This window comes from Felis catus, chromosome A3 (genome assembly GCF_018350175.1).
Source record: "Felis catus isolate Fca126 chromosome A3, F.catus_Fca126_mat1.0, whole genome shotgun sequence".
In the NCBI taxonomy this organism is placed as follows: Eukaryota; Metazoa; Chordata; class Mammalia; order Carnivora; family Felidae; genus Felis; species Felis catus.
In genome coordinates, this window is record NC_058370.1 from 133,307,120 (window position 1) to 133,331,796 (window position 24,677).

At 54.1% G+C, this 24,677-nt stretch overlaps 1 long non-coding RNA gene across 1 annotated transcript; it reads right to left on the reverse strand.

The window, feature by feature from the left end:
* Positions 1–537: 537 nt before the first annotated feature.
* LOC102902133 lies at positions 538–6,344 on the reverse strand. The gene is made up of 3 exons (XR_440013.3): positions 6,080–6,344; positions 4,608–4,703; positions 538–2,190 (listed from the first exon to the last, which is right to left on the reverse strand). It is a non-coding gene; the product is annotated as an uncharacterized LOC102902133 (long non-coding RNA).
* Positions 6,345–24,677: the final 18,333 nt, after the last annotated feature.

A 24,677-nucleotide genomic window follows, 5' to 3' on the forward strand; every position in this document is an offset into this window, starting at 1 on the left:
AACTCAGATGCCACTGCCTCCAGGAAGCCTTCCCTGATAAACCCAGCATGGATTAGGTGTCTCTGTTCTGTGCTCGCAGATCTCCTTCTGCCTTCCATTGTCATTGTGCTTTTGCTATCACGGCATGGATGTCTGCTATGCTTAGGCATATGCCGTGGCCCCGACCCCCAACTGGACTGGGAATGCCCCAGAACAGGACAGAGTCTTTTAACCATAAGTGAATGAATGCAAAATAAAGCTAACAGAGTCTGGTTGGTGGGAGAACACAGAAAATTTAGGGAAAGGAAAGGACTTATGTATTTGTTTACTTATTTATCTTTGAGGCTTTACTAAAATTCTAGCGATTGAGAGAATAAGCCTCCTGGCTCCTGCCTCTACTAGGAATGCTATCTAGGGCTGAACCCCTGACAGGCTCTTACCAGGATATGGGGACGTTAACACAGCAGAAGAGAGTAGAATTTATAATCTAATATTTGGGACTGATTTCCTCCTCCTACAAGTTGTATTTATGAGCAGCAAATAGGGTTATTGAAAATCACATCCAATCCAAGTACTTTGGAAGTCTTGCTCCCTGGTGTCAGAGCCCTGTTGATGGAAAGAAAGCCCTAGAACAAGAGTCAGTCGGTCCTCCTAGACTCACAACCCTAACATGGAGGTAATGACCGTCGGTGCTAAACAAACGCTAAACGTCATTCGTGAAATTCCATCCTAAAGCCAATAAGTGAGCACGCTTCTTTTTTTTTAGAGTTTATTTATTTATTTTGAGAGCGAGAGCACGAGTGGGGGAGGGGTAGAGAGAGAGAGAGAGAGAGGGAGGGAGGAATTCCAGGCAGGCTCCGCACACGAACCGCGAGATCGTGACCTGAGCCGAAGTCAGACGCTTAACCGACTGAGCCACCCAGGACCCCCAATGAGCCACTCCTTTTGCAAAATACCCAGGTGTAGGGTAGCTGCTGCTTACAGCTGGGAACACCTGTTGCCTTAAGCATCTGGCCGGTAAATCACCGAGTCCCCGGTTTTGCCTCTTGCAGTCACACCTGAGATGCTGGGGGCAAAATTAGCCTTTCCTAAGAACAGCCAGTAGAGGCCTGTCCTACAAGGAGCCAAGGGCAGCTGGGGGCTCAACGTGGACGCCGCACCTCAGTGGCCAGAGAGGGTGGGGGCAGGCGGTCACGCTGACCGGGGACTTAGTGGCCCGCTCACCCCTCTGCTCCCACGTGAATCCCAGGCCCACCCGGGACCCTCTGTATCATGCAGATACCCTGGACTCGACGAAGTCGGGTGGCAAAGCACGGTTTCTTTGCATTGATGAGTCCGCGGATGATGTGCTGCCCCTCAAACCTCGGTTGTTTTTACGTTACCTGCAGCTGTGAGTCGGCTTCTGGGATTCCCCCCTGCTTCGCTCCGCCAGCGGCAGGGGAGAGAAAGCCAGCCAGATGGCACGTTCCTGGGTTCAAGTCCCCGCCCCTCGTGTACCAGCCTGGGCTCCTGTCCAAATCCCGTCCCTCCCTCTGCGGTCCCTTTCTCTCCCGTCCAGGGGGCCTGACACCATCCCTGGCCCCGAGGAATTCTGACGAGGTCCTAAAGACACAACGTTCGTGGGAGGTAAGTTAAAGATTATTGAGCCAAGCTGGCATCTACGGGCCAAAAGGGATATGAGCCGCGTGGCCCGTCCGAGGTCCCAGGGGCTACCGGAAGGACACAGGATGTCCAAGGAGAGCCACCGAGTGAAGGGCTTTAAGCCTTGGCCCGCGTCCGGCTGAAGAACGTTAAATGGGGTCACAATGGAAAAGGCACATTTGGGGGACCTGGCTCCACCTCTCCGCAGGAGGCTGTTCCTTGGCCACGGGTAAACAGTTGGGCCTCAGTTTCCTCATCTGTGATATGGAGACAATAATAACACTTCCTGGGGCCACTTCCACGTGAAATGAGGGAATGGGTGTGGAATGCCGCCCTCTGGGGGCAGCGTGCAGACGTCCCGTCTTTCTGTCTGTCCCAGAGAGACCCACGACGTGGGGCAGCCTGGGGCCGAGGTGGGCGGCTTGACCTCCGCCTCCCACCGCACAAACTTCGTGGTGGTCGTCTTCTTGGAGATTCCGCTGCCCTCCCAGGTGGCTGCTCCCAGTCTATTTCTCATTTGACTGATTCAGGAGATGCTGAGAACTGGTCGCCACGGTTTCTTTCTTTTCTCTGGACACAGAACAAATTAACTGGGTTTGGGAATCGGCCTTTTCATTATGTCCCGGGGAGGGTGAGAAAGAACAAGGCAGAGGCAGCATTTGGAAAGTCTCTGACTTTCCAAGTCAGACGGTCCTCTGTCCTCCCACCCCCTCTGCCCCTCACCTGCTCGTTCTCAAAATAAATAAATCCACTTAAAAAAATAAAAGAAAACGGCTTACACCCTTAATCCACATTTTCCCCCAGAGCCTGAGCCAAAACGTGCTTCCTGACACTCCGTGTACAGATGTCACATATGGCAAAGGCAGGAGTGAAAACCTCTTCCGGTTGAGGTTATCAAAGAGAGCTTCCTGGAGGAAGAGATATGCGGAACAGTTCCTGAAGGTTGTATAGGATTTCAGCAGCTAGACATATATGAGATCACAGGGAGGAGTGGACAATGTGTGCGGCTGAGAAAGGCACCTAGAAGAGGCAGTGAATGTGCCCATTTTACAGGAATTACACATAGGGGCGCCTGGGTGGTTCAGTCGGTTAAGCGTCCGACTTTGGCTCAGGTCATGATCTCACGGTTCGTGGGTTCGAGTCCCACATGGGGCTCTGCACTATCAGCATGGAGCCTGCTTGGGACTCTCTCTCTCTCCCTCTCTCTGCCCCTCCTCCCCTCCCCTCCTCTCCTCTCCTTTCTCCGTCCTCCTTCCTGCTTGCCTGTGCACTGGCACTTTGAGCTAACCGCTTTCTCGGGGCACAGCCCCTGCGGCCTCTGAGAAGTTCCTGGGGCCCAGTGGGGGCAGCGGCTTCACAGAGGGGCCAGGTTTCCTCAGCTGGAAACCCCTCCCTGGAACGGGGACATCTGTCAGTGCCGGTGTCGATGATGCAGATACACCATTAGCTGTTTGCCCTGTGAAACACACAGGCGGGGCGGGCAGGGTGGGTTTGACCTCGACCATGACCAAGGGCTCAGGGAGGGACAGCAGGTCCTAGTGTGGAGGAGCCACAGAGCTGAATACAGACTGGGCCCCTCCACTTTCTCCCAGTACAGGGATTCCTAGAGGGCGCCTATACTCTGAGGGACCCCGGGGGACGATGGGGTCATGGACGCGAGCACCACCGGGAAAGGGCAAGACCCCTGCTTGCTAGGCAGGTGGGGGGTTCAAAGTGTGGAGACTGCCTGAGCCCCACCCCTGCTGACAAGCCCGGCTCCAGAAAACCTGGTGAGGGCGAGCCTGGGGCGAGAAGGGCTGATGTGGGAAAGTCTCACATACTGTGAGGGCCCCGACAGGACACCGAGGGCAGCCCACAAAGCTGTAGGGAGGCATTCGCGATTGGGAAGAGTGGACAGAGGTGTCCCAAGGCAGAGCAGCCTGCCCTGCGGGTCCTGGCTCTCCGTCAGCCGAGGTGATCAAGCGTAGGCCTGGGTGCCCACTCAGCAGGGAGGCAGCGAAACCCCAGCCCCGGGCGGGCACTGAAGAGCTCGGAGTGTGGTCCCCGGACCAGCAGCTCGGGCATCCGCATTGCTGGTCAGCCTTGCAGCGTCTGGGCCCTACCCCGGCCTTCTGCATCGCGACCTGCACGTTAACGAGCCCCCAGGTGATCTGGGCGCTCACTGAAGGTCACGGAGCCCGGTCCAGAAATCGCTGAGATGCCTGCTTCCCTCCGGGGTCTGCTTCTGCTCCTGGCCCGGCTTGCAGGGGGCGGGCCTAGCGGGGATGGTGCTTCCCAGCTACCCGTGCTACAGAGCAGGGAGCTCACCCTCGCCCCCAGCCGGCTCCTCTCCCGCAGCTTCCTGGAGGCCTGGGCTCGGTCCTCTCCTCTCCCCTCACTCTCTCCTTACTGGGAGCTGAGTGTGAACAGGTGTGTAATTGGACAGGTAACCGCGAAGGTAAAGAATGGAAGCCAGCTGTGGATGGGCGAGTTGGGAAATACCAGGAAGGCTCACAAATGTGGCATCCGGGGGCCCTCGGGACCTGCTAAGGGCTGGGTGTGGCGGGGGTCCAGGTTTCCTGGAGATTTCCCGGGATTTCAGGGAGCCAGCCCAAACTTCGGGCAGATAACTCAGCAGTGTGCAAACCGGATTTGCGGAGCCCATCAGCTGGCAGAGTCGGTTCTCGGGGCTCGCCAGCTGGGGGCAGCACTGAGCAATGAGGCACCCACGTGTGTGTGTGTGTGTGTGTGTGTGTGTGTGTGTGTGCGTGTGTGTGCGTGCGCGCATGCACAAGAGGAGGCCATGGTTGATAAGAGCCAGGAGGGAGGCAGAGGAGGTCCCTGGGAGCTGTCTCCAAAAATTTGGCATTGACACCACAGCTCTGTGCTGCCATAGGCAGAAAACCTCTTGCTCTGATAAACTGGTGACAGAGTAGCTACCTTTCATATCCACACTGTATCCGTTTCCTGGTACCACAAACCGGGGTGAGGGGCCCAAAACAACAGACCTGTGTTGTCTCCCATGTCCGGAGGCTGGAAGTTCAAGTCCCACTCTTCACCCTCACATGGTGTTCTCCCTGAGTGCGTGTCCCTGCCCAAATTTCCTGTTCATACAAGGACACCAGTCAGATTGGCATGGGGCCCGTGTCCTCACATGGTCTTTCCTTGGCACACCCTTTCCCTTCCCAGTGGGTCACTCTTGTGTGTCCTTATCTCTTAGAAGGACACCAGTCGATTGGATTCAGACACACCCTAAGGCCTCATTTGAATTGAATCATCCCTTAAATCATCCCTGTCTCCAAAGACAGTCGCCTTCTGTGGTGCTGGGATTAGGGCTCCAACATGCACATTTTGGGGCACAATTCAGCTCATAACAAACTTTAACGTATCTTTTTGAGGGGGGCGGGGGATACAGTTCAACCCCTAACACACGCCTTGTGGCATAGTTTCTTTTTTCCTTCAGGCCTCGAACATTTTTTCTCAGCTCCCACTCTGTGTCAGGCACTGTTTCAGGGGCTGGGGATAGAAAGAGAAGCCAGGAACCAAAGCTCGGTCCTTCTGGGAACCCCCAGGCTACAGGGGGAGGCCCGCCAGTCCTGATAACTGTCAATAGAGGCCCCAGTGTAGGGGCTTCAAGAGCCAAGAAGGGGCCAAATAGGCTCTGCCTGGGGAGGGGAGGAAGGCTGGAGTGGGCGCCTTCCAGACAGGGGCTGTACCTACAGATGCTCACAAGACCAGGGTGCATTCTGGAAGCCGCAGGTGGTGATGTGACCAGGGAACAGGGTGACTGTGGGACAATGGGTTCCAGGCAGGTCCAGCTTCAGGGATTTAAAGCGTAAATGTGGGGAGTTGGTAGGACAGTGGACATTGGAGTGAGTTGGTCAGATGTGACAGGGGATCGATGAGGGGAGGAAGGAAGGAAGGAAGGAAGGAAGGAAGGAAGGAAGGAAGGAAGGAGTGAATCCATTAGTCAGGCTCGTATGCCATGTTAGACATTATAGATGATTCAGAACAACTAAAAAGCCACATCTAATCTCCTAGAGGCCAGAAAGGTCAAATACTGTGTCCAAAGCCACCTCGCTAGGTAGTGGCAGAACCAAAATATGAAACCGTATTTAGGGACCCTAAAGCCAGCCCTCCGACGCTATGCCACCTACACCCTCTTATTTTCCACCTGATTCATTCAAGAAAAGCCGTTGCACAAGAAGGCTTTGTCCTGGAATCCCAACAGCTTCCCTGCTCACGCAGGTAGAGGTGGGGGTGGGGGGGTCCGGGAAGTGAGTGGGAGGCTCCTTCGCCCAAAGCAGCGCCCCTCCCCCCCTACCCCTGCGTTTCCTGGCCTGGCCACGGCTCTAAACCAGAGCCGCTCCCCTGCCTCGTCTGTGCTTCTAAATTGTGCCAAAGGCCTTCCTCTGGGGCCTTTTCAGGCTCTTATTGCAACCATCCATCATCAGCTTTCCTTCTTCCCTCCAGCACTCACCCCTTCCGGAGGAGCCCCTCCTGTCCTCATCCTCAGGGAGGCCCAGCAGGGCTGAGCCCCTGCTCGATGCTTCCTTGGCCTGGACGGTGTCTCTGATGGGTTCTTCCCGACGAAAGCATCTCTCCTGTCTCAGAAACCTGCCACTTTCCCTCTAGGACCCTGCCCTGGTCTCCAGTCCCATGGCTGTCTTTCTCTGAGCAGAGTGCACGGGGCGTGACCAAGCGCCTCCACCGCGCTCCTGGCCCCCCCGCTGGCCATGCTTCCTTCTTTCCCAGCTGTTTCTTCCGTCCGGAACCCCCATAACTTCCTGTCTCCCCACCCCTTCTTCCTTCAGCCTCCGTGCGTGGCTGGCATCTAGCAGAGGAAAGGGGTTCGTGTTTGTGGTACTTACACCTCATGTAGGTCTGCGCCTACGTGTGTGTGCATGTGTGCGCACACACTAGGGGTAAAGAGTGAATGCTTATTGAGCACCTACTCTGTGCGTGTGTGTGTGTACACACAAGCTGTAAAGAGTGTCGGTGTTTAGTGCGCACCTACTATGCACCAGGTGCCCCGTGAGGCCCTTTGCCCTATGTGTGCCGGGGGCGGGGGTGGGGCCAGGTTCTAGCTTCGGGCAAAAGGGTACACCCGCTATGCTCCGAGCACACTTCAGGGACTAGAGGGACTGAGGAGCCCCCTGGATCCTGAGGGAGAATCCAGCCAGGCGGGCAGGCTGGGCCTGAAACAGAACCCGTCTTTGGAGAGAACGGAGTGATTCTGAGCCAGAGTCTGGGACAGCCGTTCAGCATTTCCTCCAGCCCAGCCTTTGTGGGCTCAGGTCTGAATCCCAAAGAGATAGTGACTGTGAGGAGGACCCAAATGTGCCAGGGTCACTAACAGTCACATAGGGCCCAAGCCGGTATTGCTGTGGTCCCTACTAGAATGCCAAAGGGGGGAGGCAGGGACACTGGCCACAACACACCTCCCGCCAGTAACAAACAGCATCCAGAGGGGGGTGGAACCGAGCAGGGGAAGGGTCCAGATATGAGCCTCGGAGACAGGGAGCAGACCCTGCATACCACAGAGACGGAGGAAGGCCTCCTGACAGCATATATCATTGTGGGCAACCAAGTAGGGGCAACGGGGCCCCTGGAAGATGAGGGTAGGAGCCCTCTTACGAGAGTCAGGCAAGTGTGGATTAGCAGGGGGGGGGGGTGCACAGCTAGCCCAAGGGCCCATTGGTTCGTTTCCACAGCAGACCCAGGAAATAGGCACCTTCCTTTTTGCTGAGGCCAAGAGAGCTCGGGTCCCCTGTGTGAGGTCACTGGTCTGATAGGAGGTCAAGCTGAGATTTGAATACTCTGGGGGCTATAAAGAGGGTAAGAAGGAGAGAGGCCTGCCTCGGACGGTCTGGAGTGTAAGCCAGGATGACTTTTAAAAAACAATGTCCTGGGGTGCCCGGGCGGCTCGGTCAGAGAAGCCTCCAACTCTTGGTTTTGGCTCCCTTCACAATCTCCTGGTTCATGAGTTCAGGCCCTTGGGAGTTAGAGCCCCGCGTCAGGCTTTTCCCTGATGGCACCGAGAGTCTCTCTCTCCCTCCTTCTCTGTCCTCAGAGCTCATGCTCTCTCTCTCTCTCTCTCTCATAAATAAATAAGCTTAAAAAAAAAAAAAAAAAGACAATGTCCGAGTCCTTCCTGACATGTGGCCTGCAAGGTGACTTCCTTCCGTGGAGTTCAGGATGGAGGGAGGAAAGAGTAAGTTGACACTTGGATTCACACTCAATCCAGGGTGCAGCAGGTTAAGGGGTGGCTCCCAATACGTCCAAGTCCTAAGCCCCAGGACCTGTGAACGTGACCTTATCGGGAGATGGGGTCTTCGCGAAGGTAATTAAGTTAAGGGTCTTGAGACGAGGTCATCTTGGATTTGGGGTGACTGGTGTCCTTCTAAGAGAAAGGAGAAGGAGGTCTGAGACATAGAGACAAAGAGGAAAAAGGCCACGTGAAGACGGAACAGAGATTGGAGTGACACAGCCAGAAGCCAATGACCTCCGGGAGCCACCAGGAGCTGGGAGAGACAAAGAAGGATTCTCCCCTGGGGGTTCTGGAGGGAGCACAGTCCGGCTACCAGCTTCATTGCAGACTTCTGGCCTCCAAAGCACTAGGAGAAAGCACTTCTGGTGTTTCAAGCAACCGTGTTTGTGGGATTTTGTTACCGCAGCCACAGGAAACTAATGATACACAGGACAGAGGTTCTTGCCCCGGGCCCGCCTAGCTTCTGGGTGCCTCCTTCCGCTTACGGCCGCTCTGCTCCCTGAGACCTCAGAAACCGCGCCCCTGAGCTGAGAGTTCCTCTCGGGGATTCCAAGCCCCGCCAAGTAGAGGTTAGGGCCCCTCGGGCCCACCCACCAGCCCAGAGATGGCTCCCAGAGGGGGAGACACGGTGGTGAGCAGCCCAGACCTCAGATGCCACATCACCGTCACTCTCTCTGCAGCTGGGCCTAGAAAAACCACGGCATTTGAGGAGGGGCTGCTGAGGATTTGCTGTTAGTCCCTTCCACGTGGACGGACACAGATTTTGCTGTGTCTCTTTTGGTCCTTTCCCCTTTTTTCCAGTCCCAGGAACGGCTCATCCTTCAAGGTCACCTCGAAACCACTTCCTTTGTGAAAACTTACTTGACCCCCTTCCCCTGCCCCAGGCAGAATGGGACCCCCAGCACTTTCCACCTCCGTCCCTGGCACCTTCCTGGTGCCTGCTCGGCATTCATCTGCTGTGTCCCTAGCGCGGGTGACAGAGTTCGGGGATGCTGAGTCAGGCTCCCCAGTCCTCTTGGGTGATGCTCCTGAAGACAGGATCAGGGCTCGTGCACCTGGATCTCAGCCCCTCTCTCTACTCCGTTCACTCACCGAAGGCAAGTTTATTTTATTTATTTTGAGAGAGAGAGGGAGAGAGAGAGAGAATCCCAAGCAGGCTTCTCACTGACAGCACAGAGCCTGATGCGGGGCTCGAACTCACCACCTGCGAGATCACGACCTGAGCTGAGATCAAGAGTCAGACGCTTCACCGACTGAGCCACCCACATGCCCCCTGCTCACAGAAGGAGAAATGGATGAACGGACATCGTGAGAAGCCTGTTCTGGGTTCATACGTGCAGGAAATGTGTCAACTAATCACCATTTACTAAACGACTGCACTAGATGCTACACCTCTTCTTGATTTTGTTGTTGTTTTCTTTTTCCAATGTAATGTCTACTCTTCATGGCCTCCAAAAAAGCTTTTTTTTTTTACACAGCTTTATGGAGGTATGATTGACATTCAATAAACCGCATATAGTTCGAGTAGACAATGAGAGGAGTTTGACAAACGTAGTATATGTCCATGAATCCATCACCACCAAAATTTCCTTGTGCCTCTCGGCCCCCGGGGCCCCCACAGACCCCTGCAGCCCCAGGCAGCCACTGATCTTTCTGTCACTGTAGACGAGTTTGCATTTGCTAGAATTTTATATAAATGGAATCATGCGGCATGTTTTCCTTTTTTGTCTGGTGACGTTCAGGTGATGTTTAGCTTTTTAAGGAACTGACAAATTCATACCATAAGAGACGCTTAAATACAGAGAACAAACTGAGGGTTGCTGGAAGGGAGGGGGGGATGGGCTACGTGGGTGATGGGCGTTACGGAGGGCACTGGTCGGGATGAGCAGTGGGTGTTTTACAGAAGTGATGAATCACTAAATTATACACCTGAAAACATTAAAAAAATGAAAGAAGGAAAGAAAGAAAGAAAGAAAGAAAGAAAGAAAGAAAGAAAGAAAGAAAGAAAGAGGAACCACCACACTGTTTTCCAAAATGGCAGCACCATTTTCCATTCCTGCCAGCAATGCGTGAGGTTTCCAGTGGCTCCACATCCTGGTTAGCACTTGATGAGGTCAGTCTTTTTCATTTCAGCCAGCTGGTGAATGCGTGGATGTATCTCGTGGGGCCTGATTTGCGTTTCCCTGGTGACTCAGGAGTCTGAGAGAACACTTCACTTTGATCATCTGCTCTGGCTCCTACAGCTTCCCCTTGAGGTAGGTGGGCTAGCCCCATTTCGCAAGGATGAAGCCTGGATCCGAGCCCTTGAGTAACTTGCCTGAGGTCACCCAGTTGGTGAGCAGTAGAACCAGAGTTGCCCTTATTACCCAAGTTCTTGTTTCCTGAGCTGACAAATCCTCGGTGACCCCATTAACTCGGAGCTGGGCCTCAGTTGGGGTGAGGCACATGAGCTCCCGAAAAGGGATGTGTCTGAGGTAGAGAAGAGTCTGCCAGGACCTTCCTCAGTCCCCCCCCCCCCCCCCCCGGGCTCCCATCTTCAAAGGCAACACCCAGTCAGCACTTAGCCCAGTGCCTGGCAGTTGCCTCTTTCATGGGGTCAAACCCACCTCCTGCCCCTCCCAGTGACAGCTGCCTCCACCTGGGGTTTTCCCTCATCTCTGCAGAGCAAGTGCTCCCTCTGTGCTCCCAGTTTCCTCTGAATCGCCCTCCCTGTTCCTGAGGCAGGTCTCCCGGATCTCGGGCCGGCTCAGACTCTAGCTGTGGAGAGTCTCCCGAGGTTGTGGGCAAACAGTCAGCGTGGCCCAGGCTTCCCCGAGGTGTGGAAAGGTCTCCGGAGCTGGTTTTGGCCACCTCAGACACGCCTCAGATTCCTCTGGTGGATGAAGCTCCTCTGAGTCAGGGAGGCCATCTTGGGGGACAGCCTCCTCCCCAGCACATGTTGCGGACACACACACACACACACACACACACACGAGATTAGTCTTCTCAGAGCACAGTTGTCTTCTCCGGGGTAGGCTATCCCTCCAGAAGTCACGGTGGGGGGGGGGGTGTCAAAATCTAATGTTGGGAGTTTCCTGTCCTTTACCATCAAGATTGTCCTAACGGTGGCCTTTCAGGAACCTATCACCTCTTCCTCCCCACCCATCCTTTCCTCACCCCACCCCACCCTGGCCTGGGGCTGTGGCTACCTCTGAACGGGTCACCTCCCCTCCCAGCCAGAGAGCTCTGGAGTGGTCCCCTCAGGGCCTAGAACACAGTGGGGGCTCAGTAGCCGCAGAGGAAGGTGGGGTCCTGGAGCTGTTACGTTATGCTTACCTGGGTTTCCTCCTCCGCTAAAAGCTTCCTAAAAGTCAGGAGCTCTGGAGTCAGCTGGGCCTGAGGTCTGCGTTTGAACCCTCTTCCCCTGTGTCAGCCTGGTCAGTTACCTAAATCTATGACTCAGTTTGTCTGGTTAACAGGCTTAACAAAGCCTGCCTGAAAATCTGGCTTGAGGAATTAATTAAAAGAGCAATAGTGTATTAAGGGCCTATCCTGAGCCCACAGGAAGAAGTTATCTACAGGTGCTGTCTCCCACACGCCCCCCCCTTCCTTGTGCCCCACCCCTGCCCCGGCTGAGGTTATGGAACAGTCATCCCCAGCAGAGGCAGTGCCCTGAGCTAACAAGGGGGCTGAGGGCGGTGGTCTTGGAAGCTGTGCCTGGGGCGAGCCCCAAATAATGGCAGGGGGGCCTTGAATGCCCTGCCAGGGGTCCGAACTTCAGGCTGCCAAAGTCAGAATAAATGGGCAGAGAAGAGTCCCAAGGGTTCTGGGTCCCATCCCTCCTTTAGTCCCATTAGAAGGAGGGTGGTGGGGGAGTTAGCAGCTACACAACCATCATAAATCAGGGAAGCGTCCAGGCAAGCTTCCGGAGGTTGAAACAGCTGACCTGCTCTAGGAATTCTGTAGCTGCTTTGACCGAAAGTAGGACCACACCCCAGTCCCCACCGCACCCCAGAGCAGGGCGGTGAGCCCAGGCCCAATGGCAAAATCGGGAACCCGAGCCTGCCCTTAACCACACAGCCTTCCAGCTGCCATGCTCTTTGGGGGGGGGGGGGGGCGAGGTGTAGGCAGAATCCCGAGTCATAGGGAGACGAGCCATGAAAGGTTGGGGGAGGGAGCACACCAAGCAGATGGGACCCTGAGGGACTAAGAGCAAAGACCTGGCACACGCTGGGACAGAGAGAGAAAGCCAGTGCAGCCTGTGACAGAGAGACAGAGAGACAGAGAAGACGGCAGATGGGGCTCTAGCCTCCAGCAGCACAGCCTCGGGGCAAAAGCCAGGCTGGTGGGTGGGTGGCAGAGGGGCGGTCAGCTAGCTCAAATGACCACCCCCCCCACCCCTGAAAGTTTGAATAAGATGCAGCGTTGAGTGAAGAAGAGAGAAAGCCACCCCCGCCTCCTCCCCAGCTGGAAGCCTCGCACCTGCTCCAGAGCTCCAGGCGAGAGGCAAGAAGTCCCTATTTTATTTTATTTTTAGTTTTTTTTTTAATGTTTATTTGGTTTTGAGAGACAGAGACAGCATGTGAACAGGGGAGGGGCAGAGAGAGAGGGAGACACAGACTCCAAAGCAGGCTCCAGACTCTGAGCTGTCAGCACAGAGCCCGACATGGGGCTCGAGCTCACGGACCTCGAGATCGTGACCTGAGCTGAAGTCGGATGCTTAACCGACTGAGCCACCCAGGCACCCCCAAAAAGTCCCTATTTAAAATCAAATTTGGGACTGGACATTTTAAAGTTCCAGATGGGGGGGGGGGGGCGCCTGGGTGGCTCAGTAGGTTAAGCGTCCCACTCTTGGTTTCGCCTCAGGTCATGATCTTGTGGTTCGTAACTTCGAGCCCCACATCTGGCTCTGTGCTGACAGTGCAGAGCCTGCTTGGGATTCTCTCTCTCTCTCTCTCTCTCTCTCTCTCTGCCCCTCCCCTGCTCACACTGTCTTTATCTCTCTCAAAACAAGCAAATAAAAACTTTTTAAAAATTAAAAGAACAAAAAACCAAAACCCAAAGTCCTGGATGGGGAGAATTTGTATTAACTAAGGGCAACCAGAAAGGTCACAGGACGGCCTGAGACTTCAGCAGGGCCCGGGAGGTACCTTCACTGACTAAATCAAGAAAGACAAGGGGAGAAACTTCTTCATGGTTTCATCCCACAGTCCTGCTCCATGAAAGGTTGGTCCCCTTGGGTCTGAAGGCACAAGACCAAGGCTGACAGAGCTCTGGACCTGGGCCTGCGTCTCCTACAAGTGCAGCTGGCCCTGCTGGTCAGCGGTAGGTGGGACCTGCCCCAGATCCGTCCGACTCAAAGTTCCTGCATGTGCTGCCTCAGAGGGAAGCTTCTGGTCCCGTAAGAGGAGGCGGCCACGAATGCTGCTATGGGAAAAAATAAAGCAGAATCCAGTAAATGCCACCGTAAACCCGTAAGCTGGATGCTGGCTGAGAACGGAGGAGGAAGCCACAACTGAGAGGGTGGGGAAGGGTGGAAACCAGGGAGGTTCCCCTCAGGAGGTGGCATTAGCACTGGGCCTTGAAGGGTGAATTTCAATGAGCAGAGAAAGGAAATAATTTTTCATGAGTTTTTAATGTAATCCTTCCAGTAACTCCCTCCCTCCCCTCCCCGAACACTTAAACAGACGATATCAGGAAGTAACCATCCACTTTCTTGTCTAGATTTTTCCATTTCACATACAAAAAAAAAATAATAATAATTAGTAAATAAATAAATAAATAAACCTAAAACAAAACAAAACAAACACCTCTGATTTTCTTTCTTGGAATCCTTCCTTCTAAGACACTTATCCAGGGGCGTCTGGGTGGCTCAGTGGGTTAAGCGTCCGCCCCTTGATTTCGGCTCAGGTCATGATTTCATGGTCCGTGAGCTCGAGCCCCGAGTCGGGCTCTGTGCGGGAGGCTCAGAACCTGGAGCCTGCTTCGGATTCTGTCTCTCCCTCTCTCTGCCCCTCCCCCCTCCGTCCTCCCTCTCTCTCTCTCTCTCTCTCAAAAAAAAAAAATAAACACTCATCCACCCAACACCTATTTATGAAGCACCAGCTACGTACCAGACATTAGTGGCACCAGGAGTTTGACTCTCTTAACCTCAACAGTCTTTGACCTGCGCACCAGTATCCCCCCCAGTTTATAGATGAGGAAACTGGAGGACAGAGAGGTTAGGTAAGTTGCCCAAGGTCTCCCAGTGAGTAACTAGCAAATCTGGGACGTGGGCCCGAGTAGTTGGGCTCCAGAGTCTGGAAGCTGCCCCTTTACCTTCCGTTGTTGTTTCTTTGATAGAAAATTCAGTGTGGTTGGCCACTTGGAAAGGCGGAAGAAAGTGTGGCCGCGGCTCCTTTTATTATCTCCCATAAACTGATGCGATACTTCCCGGCCGTTCGGTGCAGCCCCAAGTGGCTTCACGGCTCCAGCTGGTGGGAAAGCATCAGCTCCCACCGCTTCTGGGGCTCAGTTGTCAGAGGAGAAAAAACCATACGGGAGGCATGGGGCGGGGCTGGTCTCCTCGGCTCCGGGAGCCGGGATGGCCAGGCAGGGACCAGAGAGACCTCCACCACGGGGACTCTGGCCTCCGCGGGGGGACCCGTGGGGCTTGAGGGCTGAGTGAACCGAGACTCCCCGTGGCCACCCTAGCTGCCGCGGGCCGGTCATCCCAGCCTCCTGTGACTTCTCCCTCATCCACCTGCCTCACCGGGTCCTCCCATCCCCCCGCCCCGCGTGCAACCAGATCTGCCCCTTGCACGCCGCCCTTCCGTCCCCACCCCGTCACAGGACTGCAGGCCCCCAGCATTTCTCATCTGAGCAGAGGCAGTCACTTCCTAACCAGGCTTCCTGTCCCCCGGCCTGCCACCACATAGCTCGTCTGCCAGTTCCCAATTCGTTTCTTAAAGTGAAACTCCTATTGTGGCACCTCCCCTCCTCAAGAAGCTTTTGTGGCTCCCCAGTAACCTACTGGAATAAGCGTAAACTGTGCGGCCCTGTGGTGGGGCTTGTACCCTTCCGCCCCAGGCCACCAGCCTTCTCTCCCTGGTCCCCTTCACCTCCCTGACCCATCTACCCTAGCCTCCTCGCTGCTCCCAACCCCTGTGCTCAGCCCCACATCTTCCCTCCTACCTCCCCTAGTGTGAATCTGTCGTGACCCAGCTCAAGACTCCTTGGACCACCTAGATGAAAGCAGTTGCTTGCTTTGAAATTTCTAAGGCTTCTTTTGTCGATGACAATAATCGGTCACCCTCGCTCTACACTGTCTTGTCTGATTCCCAGGCACCAGTGAGTCATACCCAAGTTCACCCCGGTGGTGAAAACTCCCAACGTCACCCGGCACAGAGGCAGTGAGAACAATATTGCTTTGGGGTCAAGTCCCAGCTCTGTCACTTGCAAACAGGATAACCCTGAGTAAGTCCCTTAACGGCCCTGAACATCAGTTTCCTCATCTGGGGATAAAAACCACTTCCCAGACTTGCTAGGAGGGTTAACTGGGGAGATGCATGTAAATGCTCGGCAAAGGTCCCCTCCTTCCTTCAGTACCTAGGTGCCCATTGGCTCTGACCTGTCTGAAGCTGGGCCAAAGCAGGCCTAGGACAAAGCAGGTGGAGGTGGGCACCTCTGTGCTTTGATTTTTACACAAAGTGTCTCACAGGGGTTTTTTTCCCCGGTAAAATTAGATCCTGACACGTATTCAGGGAATGCCTGTACCTATTTCTCCAAGAATAGAGTTAAGGGGGGGACCCACCTCCGGCCCATTGAGCCCATCAAGGGGCTGAGTCACCTGCCCGGCCCAGCATCGTAGAAGCAAAGCAAAACAACAACAAATCCATTTGCCAGATTAAGGGGGTGAGACCGCAGGCCCATCCCCGTCCCCGTTGATGGCGGAGATGTGTTCGCCCGTGGAGATGTAACACCGAGCGGGGCGCGATGCACATCTTCTCGTCCCAGAACCCTTGGTCTGTCTGTGCCATGCACCCCTCAGGTAGTCTGGTGACCTGCCAATGACACGTTTGAATGAGTAAAATACAGTACGTAGGATTGCAAAGGAAACCAACGATGTCGAAAGACAGCTGGCAGAGCATGAAAACGTGCGTGACGGCACAGAGCATCTCTGTGGATGCGTCAGATAACAGGACCCACGGCCGCTGTGACGTTGGTGTTAGTTTGTGTTAGACTGTGCGACGAGCCACACACATGAGATTTTGAGATGTGACAACCGTCGTGTGATACGATCACATCTGTCACCCACACTGGTGATAAAGACACTAGTCACGCACTCTGAAGTGCTCTGGCTTGTTGCCCGCATTTATAATCGAAAGAAATGCCAAATTTCAGTTGAAGAGGAGGGAAAACACGGTCATTTCTTCTCATCCAAGGCCTACGCCCCTGATCGATTCGCATCCCTTACGCCTCAGATGGGGGAGCTTGTGTTTGGGGCAGGGGCCGCGGCTATCTGCTTCCCCGCTGAACCCCCAGCATCAAGCACAGCACTTGACATAAGTTGGTGCTTAACAAATGTTTGTTGGGTGAACGGTAAGGCCATACACGTGGCTGTGGAATGAGGATTGCAAGTCGGGTGTCCGGGTTCCCTGTCACCTCTAATTTTTATGACAAACCTTGGGGAGGAGGACATTCGTTTTCTACATAAGTTGCCTTTGCCCTGATTTAGGCTGAAGGACTCTGGAAGGAAGGGCCCTCACAGTTCATCTGTGCACACGCGTGCACACACACACACACACGCCATAAAAAAAATCCCAGGAATCTCCTGGAAAAGAGCTCAAAGGAAGAGAGAATTTAAATCAGGTAGGAAATTACATTGTCCTTAAGCCTGATGCTGGGATTTATGCCTGAAATGGGGATTTTTGTCTGATTTGCAGAGTGAGAGGCTATATTTAAAGCTAAATAAGAATTGACAAGGGGCTTCATAAGAGTTTGAGACCCTACGACGTGAAGTAGCCCTACCCTGTGGCCCGTGCAGCAGTGAGTGCGAGGGATGGGAGTTAAGGGTGTCCCTGCAGACGCTTTGACCCACCGGCAGCATCTTCACAATGGCTGGAGGCATCGGCAGCCTTGGCTGATGGCAGATGTCACGGGACATCACGAGACAAACACTCAGACCCTGGAACAGAGACGCAAATCCACTATAACGCACTTTTACCGTGACAGGCCTGCCCCGTGCGTCATGAACACCGTGGACAGTCACACCGGGCCCCATGCTTCCAAGAGTCTTGCACCTGCATTCGTTTCTGCTGTTGCCACCTGGATATTCTTAATAACAAGAATTCTTAAAAACAAGAATTTGCTGGGCCCTCGAATTATTTAGCCTGGTCCTGGTGGCAGGACGGGAGGTCTGCCCCGTGGGTCACACGATGAATGCTCTGCCTTCTGGAATCCCTGGGCTGGGTGGGGACGGGGCGGGGCGGGGGGGGGGGTAGGCACGAGGATGGGTCCTTTGGGTAATTGGCTCAACTTCCCGGTCTATGAGTCCATAAACGCACCGAGGGATAGCTGCCGGGATTTATTTGGCACCCCCTAAGGGAAAGGCTCGTCAGTCCAGGAGCAGATGGCTCCCCCACAGCCTTGGATAGACGAATGGCCAGAGTGGCAGACGATTCCCCAGGCTGCCGCAGGCTGAGAGTAATGTCACTTAAGAATGCCCAGCCCCCGGGGCCTCTGGGTGGCTCAGTTGGTTAAGCGTCCGGCTCTTGACTTCAGCGCTCAGGACATGATCTCACGGTTTGTGAGTTCAAGCCCTGTGTAGGGCTCTGCACTGACAATGCAGAGCCTGCTTGGGATTCTCTCTCTCCCTCTCTCTCTGCCCCTTCCTCACTGGCGCTCCCTCTCTCTCTCAAAATAAATAAATGCATTTAAAGAAGAAGAAGAAGAAGAAGAAGAAGAAGAAGGCCCAGTCCCTCAACTTGTTTCTATGCTTCTAGTCAACGTGCAGTTGTACAAGGGGTGCAAGAATACCTTGCACACCTCAGTGAGGCCAGGAAGACAGCAGACTTGGTCTCAAAGACCAAAATGCCAAAAACACTTTCAGGTTTATATAAGGAAAACGTGGGGGCAAAGGGGGGTGGGTACGTGCAGGCAGGCCGTATAGGTTAAATGGATCGTTGTCTTGGAATCCATCACAGTTGGGGGCCTGCTGGCTCAGGAAAGTCCCTGTTGTTTGAGGGGCAGTTTTTGTTCCCATCAGAGAATGCTCTGCCCTCAGAGCCTTCGGCCCAAGACAAGAGCCAAGCTGGAAAGAAGAACCCAACTGGCAAGTCTGAGGTCAAAATGGAGGCGGCCACAGCCCTCTTTCATGCTTAGCAGCCATAGGACCCAGACCCCAAGATGGCACTCATTGACTTTGCTCCTCATGTAGCTGTCCTCTCCTTGAGAGTGGACCGGATTCAGTGAATACAGCAGAAGGGATGATCTACCAGTTCTGCGGTTAGGTGTAACATTATAAAAGACACTGAAGCTTCCATTTTGGTAGCGCTCTGTCTCCGTTGTCCCTCTGTGTGTCTCTGTCTCTCAGGTTACTCATTCTGAGGGGGTCTATTGCCCTGGAGAGACCAGGTGGAGTCCGCAGGTGCCCACAGGGAGACCCTCCACCAACAGCCAGTGAGGAACTGAGGACTCCAGCCAATAGCCATGCGAGTGAGCTCTCTTGGCAGTGACTCCTCCTCCAGCCCTTTCGAGGTTTTGAGGATGCAGATCTGGCCCGTCTCCAGCTTGCCAGTCGCCTCGAGACCCTGAGCCAGGGCCATCCCGCTAAGCCTCTCCTGGACTCTTGACCCTCAGAAAACTGTGAGAAGTAAGGGAGATGATTCATTTTCAGAAATACCAAATAAAAGCTGTGCTGTCTAGTTAACAGTAGGTTTACAACCTATTGGAAATACCGACGAACCTTGCCCCCGCAGTGGACTCCCAAACCTATAGACACTTCACTTGCTGGTTCTTCCCCTCTCTGTTTGGTGGCATTTGCAATGAGCGTGTGCCAAAGAACAAAGGGAGGAGGGACTGAAAGTCTGGGCGTCGCCTCAGGGAATGTACGTTTGTTCCAATCAGACCACTTTTTTTGCCTTACATGGGCGTAGGCGATGTCTGGGTAAGGCTGTAACCTCTGCAGCGCTCAGCCAATGAGGAACCAGGGGAGGGACTTACCTCTGCAGCGCTCAGCCAATGAGGTACCAGGGGAGGGACTTACATGCTAGGAGATAAAGTGTCTGCCCCTCATGCCCCAAGTGTGCCTGTCCATCAGACCCCCTCTCTTGCAAGAACATTGATTAAAGCCTCGCTTCACCGTGCTCCGAGTCTCCGCGAGCCTCCTGGGATTGCGTCAATGGGCTTATGTCTAACAGAAACTGTGGGGGAGAAAACATATTTGTTGTTTTAAGTTCCTATGTTTTGGGGTACTTGGTGTAGGTCAGTAGAGAATATGCCAGTTTCTGATTTATCACTACCTCACCGCCAGGAGCCCAGAGCACCCAGGAGAGCCCAGGCACCATCCGTGTCTGCACCCCCGCACGTCCAGGCACACGCAGACATCTACAAGGACTTCTGGAAAGTCACTGAGGACGGCTGTCCTTGAAGGATGCTGGGACCTCCAGGCGAATACAATTTGCTGCAGTAATGGTAACAGTGATCACTTCCTTCCATGCTCTGGCCAGGGAAAATATGAATTCACATTGGCTGACGCACGTCTTAGTGTACGTTCTCCCAAAGGCAAATATTATAAACTTTTAACATGATCCGGGTTTATCTAATATTTACGAAGCACCCACTAAGTACCGTGCACCTAATCCTGATAAAAGCCCAGCGAGCTGGAATTATCCATCTCATTTTCAAATGAAACAAGGTGAGAGGCAAAAGAATTTGCCCAAAGTCTCAAAGCTAGCGACAGGCAGGAAAGGAAGTGAAACCCGGGGTCTGGTGATTCTAAGATGTACTGTCTTTCTACTGCACCCTCCGCTTCCCCCAGGTAGGAGGGCACAGAAAGGGGGTGGGGAGGTTGGAGGGGGCGGGGTTTCTGGATTCAGGTGGTTTCCTGTATCTCCATCTCGGATCCTTTCTTCTCCTGCTTCGAAGTAAAGACAGGAAACTCATAGGTGAGTAGAAGTTCGGGGTAGACACCAGCAGAGCAACAGCCTGCAGGCTGCTTTGGAGGAGGGGGCTCCCAGCCCGTGTGGCCTCCTGCCGGGGCGTCACAAAGGGCGTCACCCTCCAGTAGGACAGGCTCGCGACATTTTGAGTATCCTCTCGCACAACCTTTGGTAACACTTTTACAACAAAGCCCCGCGTGATGGTAGTTTTGCGTTTAGGATCCTTCAACTGAGACCATGGGCGAGGATGAGAAGTCATTATAAATTTAGCAACGCCTCTAAAAGGATACTCTTTATTAAACACAAGAGCTTCTACGGATGCGTTTAAAATAATCCTAAGTACAGAGCCAGGCTTGGAAAACAAGCCAGCCCCTCAGGAGGGCTGAGAGCGAGGTGACAAACACGTCACCCACGGCCAGGCGCCACCAGACCAGAAGTCAAGCATCTCGGTGCGGAAGTCCGACAGGGGCCCTGAGCCGGTCCAGACCGGCTTCGGTTCCTCTCCCAGTGCTGGAGGGTCTCTCCTTGAGGCAGCTCATCCCATAGAACATTTAAGGTTCCCATGCTGCCCCCATCTAACTCAGGCCCCTGTGGATATGCCCACTCAGCCTGCCCAGCTGGAAAGGAAGGCCACAGCCAGCAGGACTGGCCCTCCATTGCCATGCCCCTGATCCCTGAGTCATCTGGGCAGGGGGCCCCGCCGACCTCCAGAGATGCTCACTAGTGATTTCCCAAAGGTCCCCGTCAGGGCTGGGACCACTAACCTCTCCTGAGGTCCAGAGCTCAGAAGCAGGTGAACAAGGCCCACAGCTACAGGGGTGAACGGACTGAGCCTGGAGAGATTTAAGAAAGGCTGGCAAAGCAGAATCCCTTCTTAAAAGTGCTGCCCCCCGCTAACCTTTGGCGTGATGCCAGAGAAACCACCAACACTTTGTCGCGTTTGTGTATTCATTTTGCAGAGACCCCAGCTCAAACACAAATAAATGCCCATGGGCGAGTTAGAACCTCAAACACTCACTGGTTTGGGGCGTCCTGGGGTGGACCACACGTGAATTGCTACTGTATTCCTGTGCCTGCCCCACAGGGGGGCTCCGTACGCTTTAACGACCGGATGAAGGGACGGATGGATGGATGGATGGATGACCAAGAGTGAAAAATACACAAGTAGAGGGAAGAGGAAAATCAAGGTCTGTGTCCTCGCCTGTTTCCAGGAAGGAAGCATGTTGCTTCTGACCCCCCACCACGTTTGTGCCTGGGCAGCGGGTCCCAGGACCTTCTCAATGGTGCCTGACCCCACAGCTGCCCCCCGGGGCTGCCTCGGCTTCCCGTACACCGCGCCTCGGCAAGTTCACGGCTCTGAGCACCGGGAAGGGAGAGGGAGTAGGTCACCCCCTCCCTGACCCTGGTGGGAGAACAGGCCACCGCTCTCGGGAGGAAGGGGCATCCGGCTCAGTGAGGGGGCTGATTCCTTCTGGGGGCTCAGAAAGTCAAAGGCGCTGACGTTCCTAAGGGCGGTAGAACAGACGCAGGAGGAACCCAGGCCGTGCGTCCCACCTCTCTGCAAAGGGATTCTGGATGGGGACCCAGGACCCTAGTGCCGAAGTACCCCTGATCAACACAAACGAGAGAAAACCCTGCCAGGAGGCGCTGCCTTCACTGATAGCAGGACCAAAGCCAGAGAGCGGCCTGGCCCCTGCCCTTCCCCTCCCCTCCCCCCACCCACCACCACTCTTCCTGGGGGCCTTCCCTTGCCTTGCAGGGACAGGAGCCACTATGTGAGAATTTCTCCAGCCCACAAACCGTTGTCGGGGATGCAGTCACCCAAAAGGGACAGTGAGAGCCACCTGATAGGACCATGAATCTTTCCAATGCAATCAGCCTAAGATGGGAAAAGAGAGGCTTTCATTTCCAGACTTGCCGGAGGGTGTGCCCAGGGTACAGGACCTATCAGTCACCAGCGGCTGACCTTGGCCAAGCCACTGGGTCCTCCCCGAGTCTTAGTTTTCTTATTTATGGAGCGGTAACAGCCTCTATCCTGTAAGGTTACAAGGTGAGAGCTAGAGATCGTGCGGGTGTGGCCGGCCCACACCCTTTCCGGCTGCCCCTCCCAGCCCACAAACCAGAAGCCAGTTTTACTCAGGTTCCCAGGCAGCCCTCTGCTTCAGGAGAAGCAGCCCCCCCAGTCCAGGCCCCCAGGGGTGGGTCTGGATTGGTCTAAGCCAGTTGAATGGGTGACCTCTTTCTTCTTAGTTTATGAGCAAGTGTATAACTTTATTCTGGCTAAGGGGACACAAGGAGAAGTCTCTGGGGGGCATTTGGGGAAAGTTTCCCTCGTCTCAAAAAGAACCATAAGGAAGGGACTTTTTCTTTAACTGGCCTTTGGGTGCTGTTGGGTGACGGTGTGATACTTGGAGCTGCTGCAGCCATGTTGTAAACATAAGGGATAATACTGAATGCAAAAGCCAAGGGGCTAAGGACTGACAGAGCCTAAAGATGAAAAGAAGCCTAATCCTCGGTGATGAAGTTGAGCTACTGAAGTAATTGCCCTTGGCGTGTCCCCACCTTGGGACACCTTGTTAAGTGAGAGAATCCTCATCTCTGGTTAAATGGGTATTTCCAGCGCAGTCAAGAGCAAAGCCTCTGGAGCTAGACCGGCAAACCCAGGCTCTGCCACTTAGGCCTTTTTGCATGTTCAGCACACCTCTCTTGATCTCCTCATCTGTAAAATGGGCCTGGAGAGAACACCCATCTCCATTTTATGGAGGTTGTTGCTAGGATTAAAAGGGTTGGTGCGTGGAAAGTATTTCAAACAGTGTCTGGAACATTGTAAGTGCCATTGATTTATGCTTTTAATGTTTATTTATTTTGAGACAGAGAGAAAGAGCCTGTGCACGCGAGTGGGGGAGGGGCAGAGAGAGAGAGAGAGGGAGAGAGAGAATCCCAAGCAGGCTCCACACTGTCAGTGCAGAGCCCCATGCGGGGCTCGATCCCATGAACTGTGAGATCATGACCTGAGCCAAAATCAAGAGTCAGACGCTTCATCGACTGAGCCACCCAGGTGCCCCTCTAAGTGCCATTTAAGTGGTAGTTGTTATTAAGCTATTTTGAACCCTTTCTGGTTTTTGGTTTTTTTTTTTTTGTTTTTTTTTTTCAGCTGAAAGCCTCCTGATGTAACAGGTGCTGCTCGGGCCGTAGGTGTTCAACCAGCAGCAGCCGCGTCCGCTACTTATCAGACTGAGGGAGCGTGTGCACGCGTGCTTGTGTGTGGGGGTGGGAATGACATCAATTATCAAATGAGCTCCTCGAGTGGAGAGTGGCCGGGAGCTGCTCTGCACCCGCAGAACAGGGCTTCATGGGGAGGCAGAGGTCTCTCCAGGAAGGGGACTGCTCCGAGCGATTCCTTCCCCTCGACTTCCGGAACCAACAAGCGTTCTGTAGACAGCAGAGCCCAGCGAGGCCCCTTGAGGGCCTCCGCATGGCCAGTCTGAGGCCGACTTGCCCCTTCAACCTCAAGGCCAAGTGTTCGGTCCCCTTGGATCCCCACAGCCGTCCCGTGAGGTCTAAGCATCCTGCCTGTATCTGTACGAACACCAGATCTGGGATGAAAACCATGCTATTCTCCCTAGCCCCAGGCTGGACACCCACAGTCGTGTCCCTTTCCCCCTAGAGTTCCTGGACAATTTCACACTCGCTGGCCGTGTGCAGGAGGCCTCATGGTATCCTTCCTGAAAACAGACTCCTCTCTTTCTCAGCCAGATGAGCTTGGGCGAGTATTCACGGCTAAGCCTCCTCGTCGGTGAAGTGAAATAGCATTGCCTCCTTAGATGGGATCTGTGTTTGCCTCGGCCAGCCAGGCGTCCGATTCACGCGACCTGAGAGGCCTGAAAAGCCTAAAGCCAAAAGCTGACTAAAAGGGGTAGAATTCTGGCCCTAAACCCAACTGAGCTCTGGGGCTTAGAACTAGAAATTTTCAGCAGAGACTTGTTCTTTTTGCCCTGGACCCAGAGTCCAGGCATAGACAGGCAGGAATCCTTTTTTTTTTTTTTTTAATGTTTATTTATTTTTTGAGAAAGAGAGAGAGAGACAGAGCGAGTGGGGGAGGGGCAGAGAGAGAGGGAGACACAGAATCCGAAGCAGGCTCCAGGCTCCGAGCTGTCAGCACAGAGCCCGACGCGGGGCTCGAACTCCCGGACCGCGAGATCATGACCTGAGCCGAAGTCGGACGCTTAGCTGACTGAGCCCCCCAGGCACCCCTAGACAGGCAGGAATCCTAAACTTCTTGCTTGGGGAGGGGGGATCATCTGGCTTTACGCTGGGATGGGCCTCTCCTTTGACCTTGCACCTTGAGTGGGTCTTGGGATTTGTTACCAGTACCCACCTATAGGCCCAGTTACAGCCAACACTCTAGACTCGCAGGGGTGGGCCCGGGCAAACCAGCCTCAGTACCCCTTTCTCTCTGGATTTGTGTTTTCTGGACTTTTCAGCCTCCAACAGTTTTTCTACTTTTCTGCCAGGTTAGCCCTGCAATTTTATATAGCAATTTTATCTAGCATTTGTATGTGTTCTATACATTCAACTCTGTTTACCTTAGAAACAAATGTTTTTTATAGTGGGTCGGGAGGGTCTGAGTCAAAGACACTGCTCCTAAGACTCACAGGCAAGAAAATACGAACAGGGGCTGAGGGGTA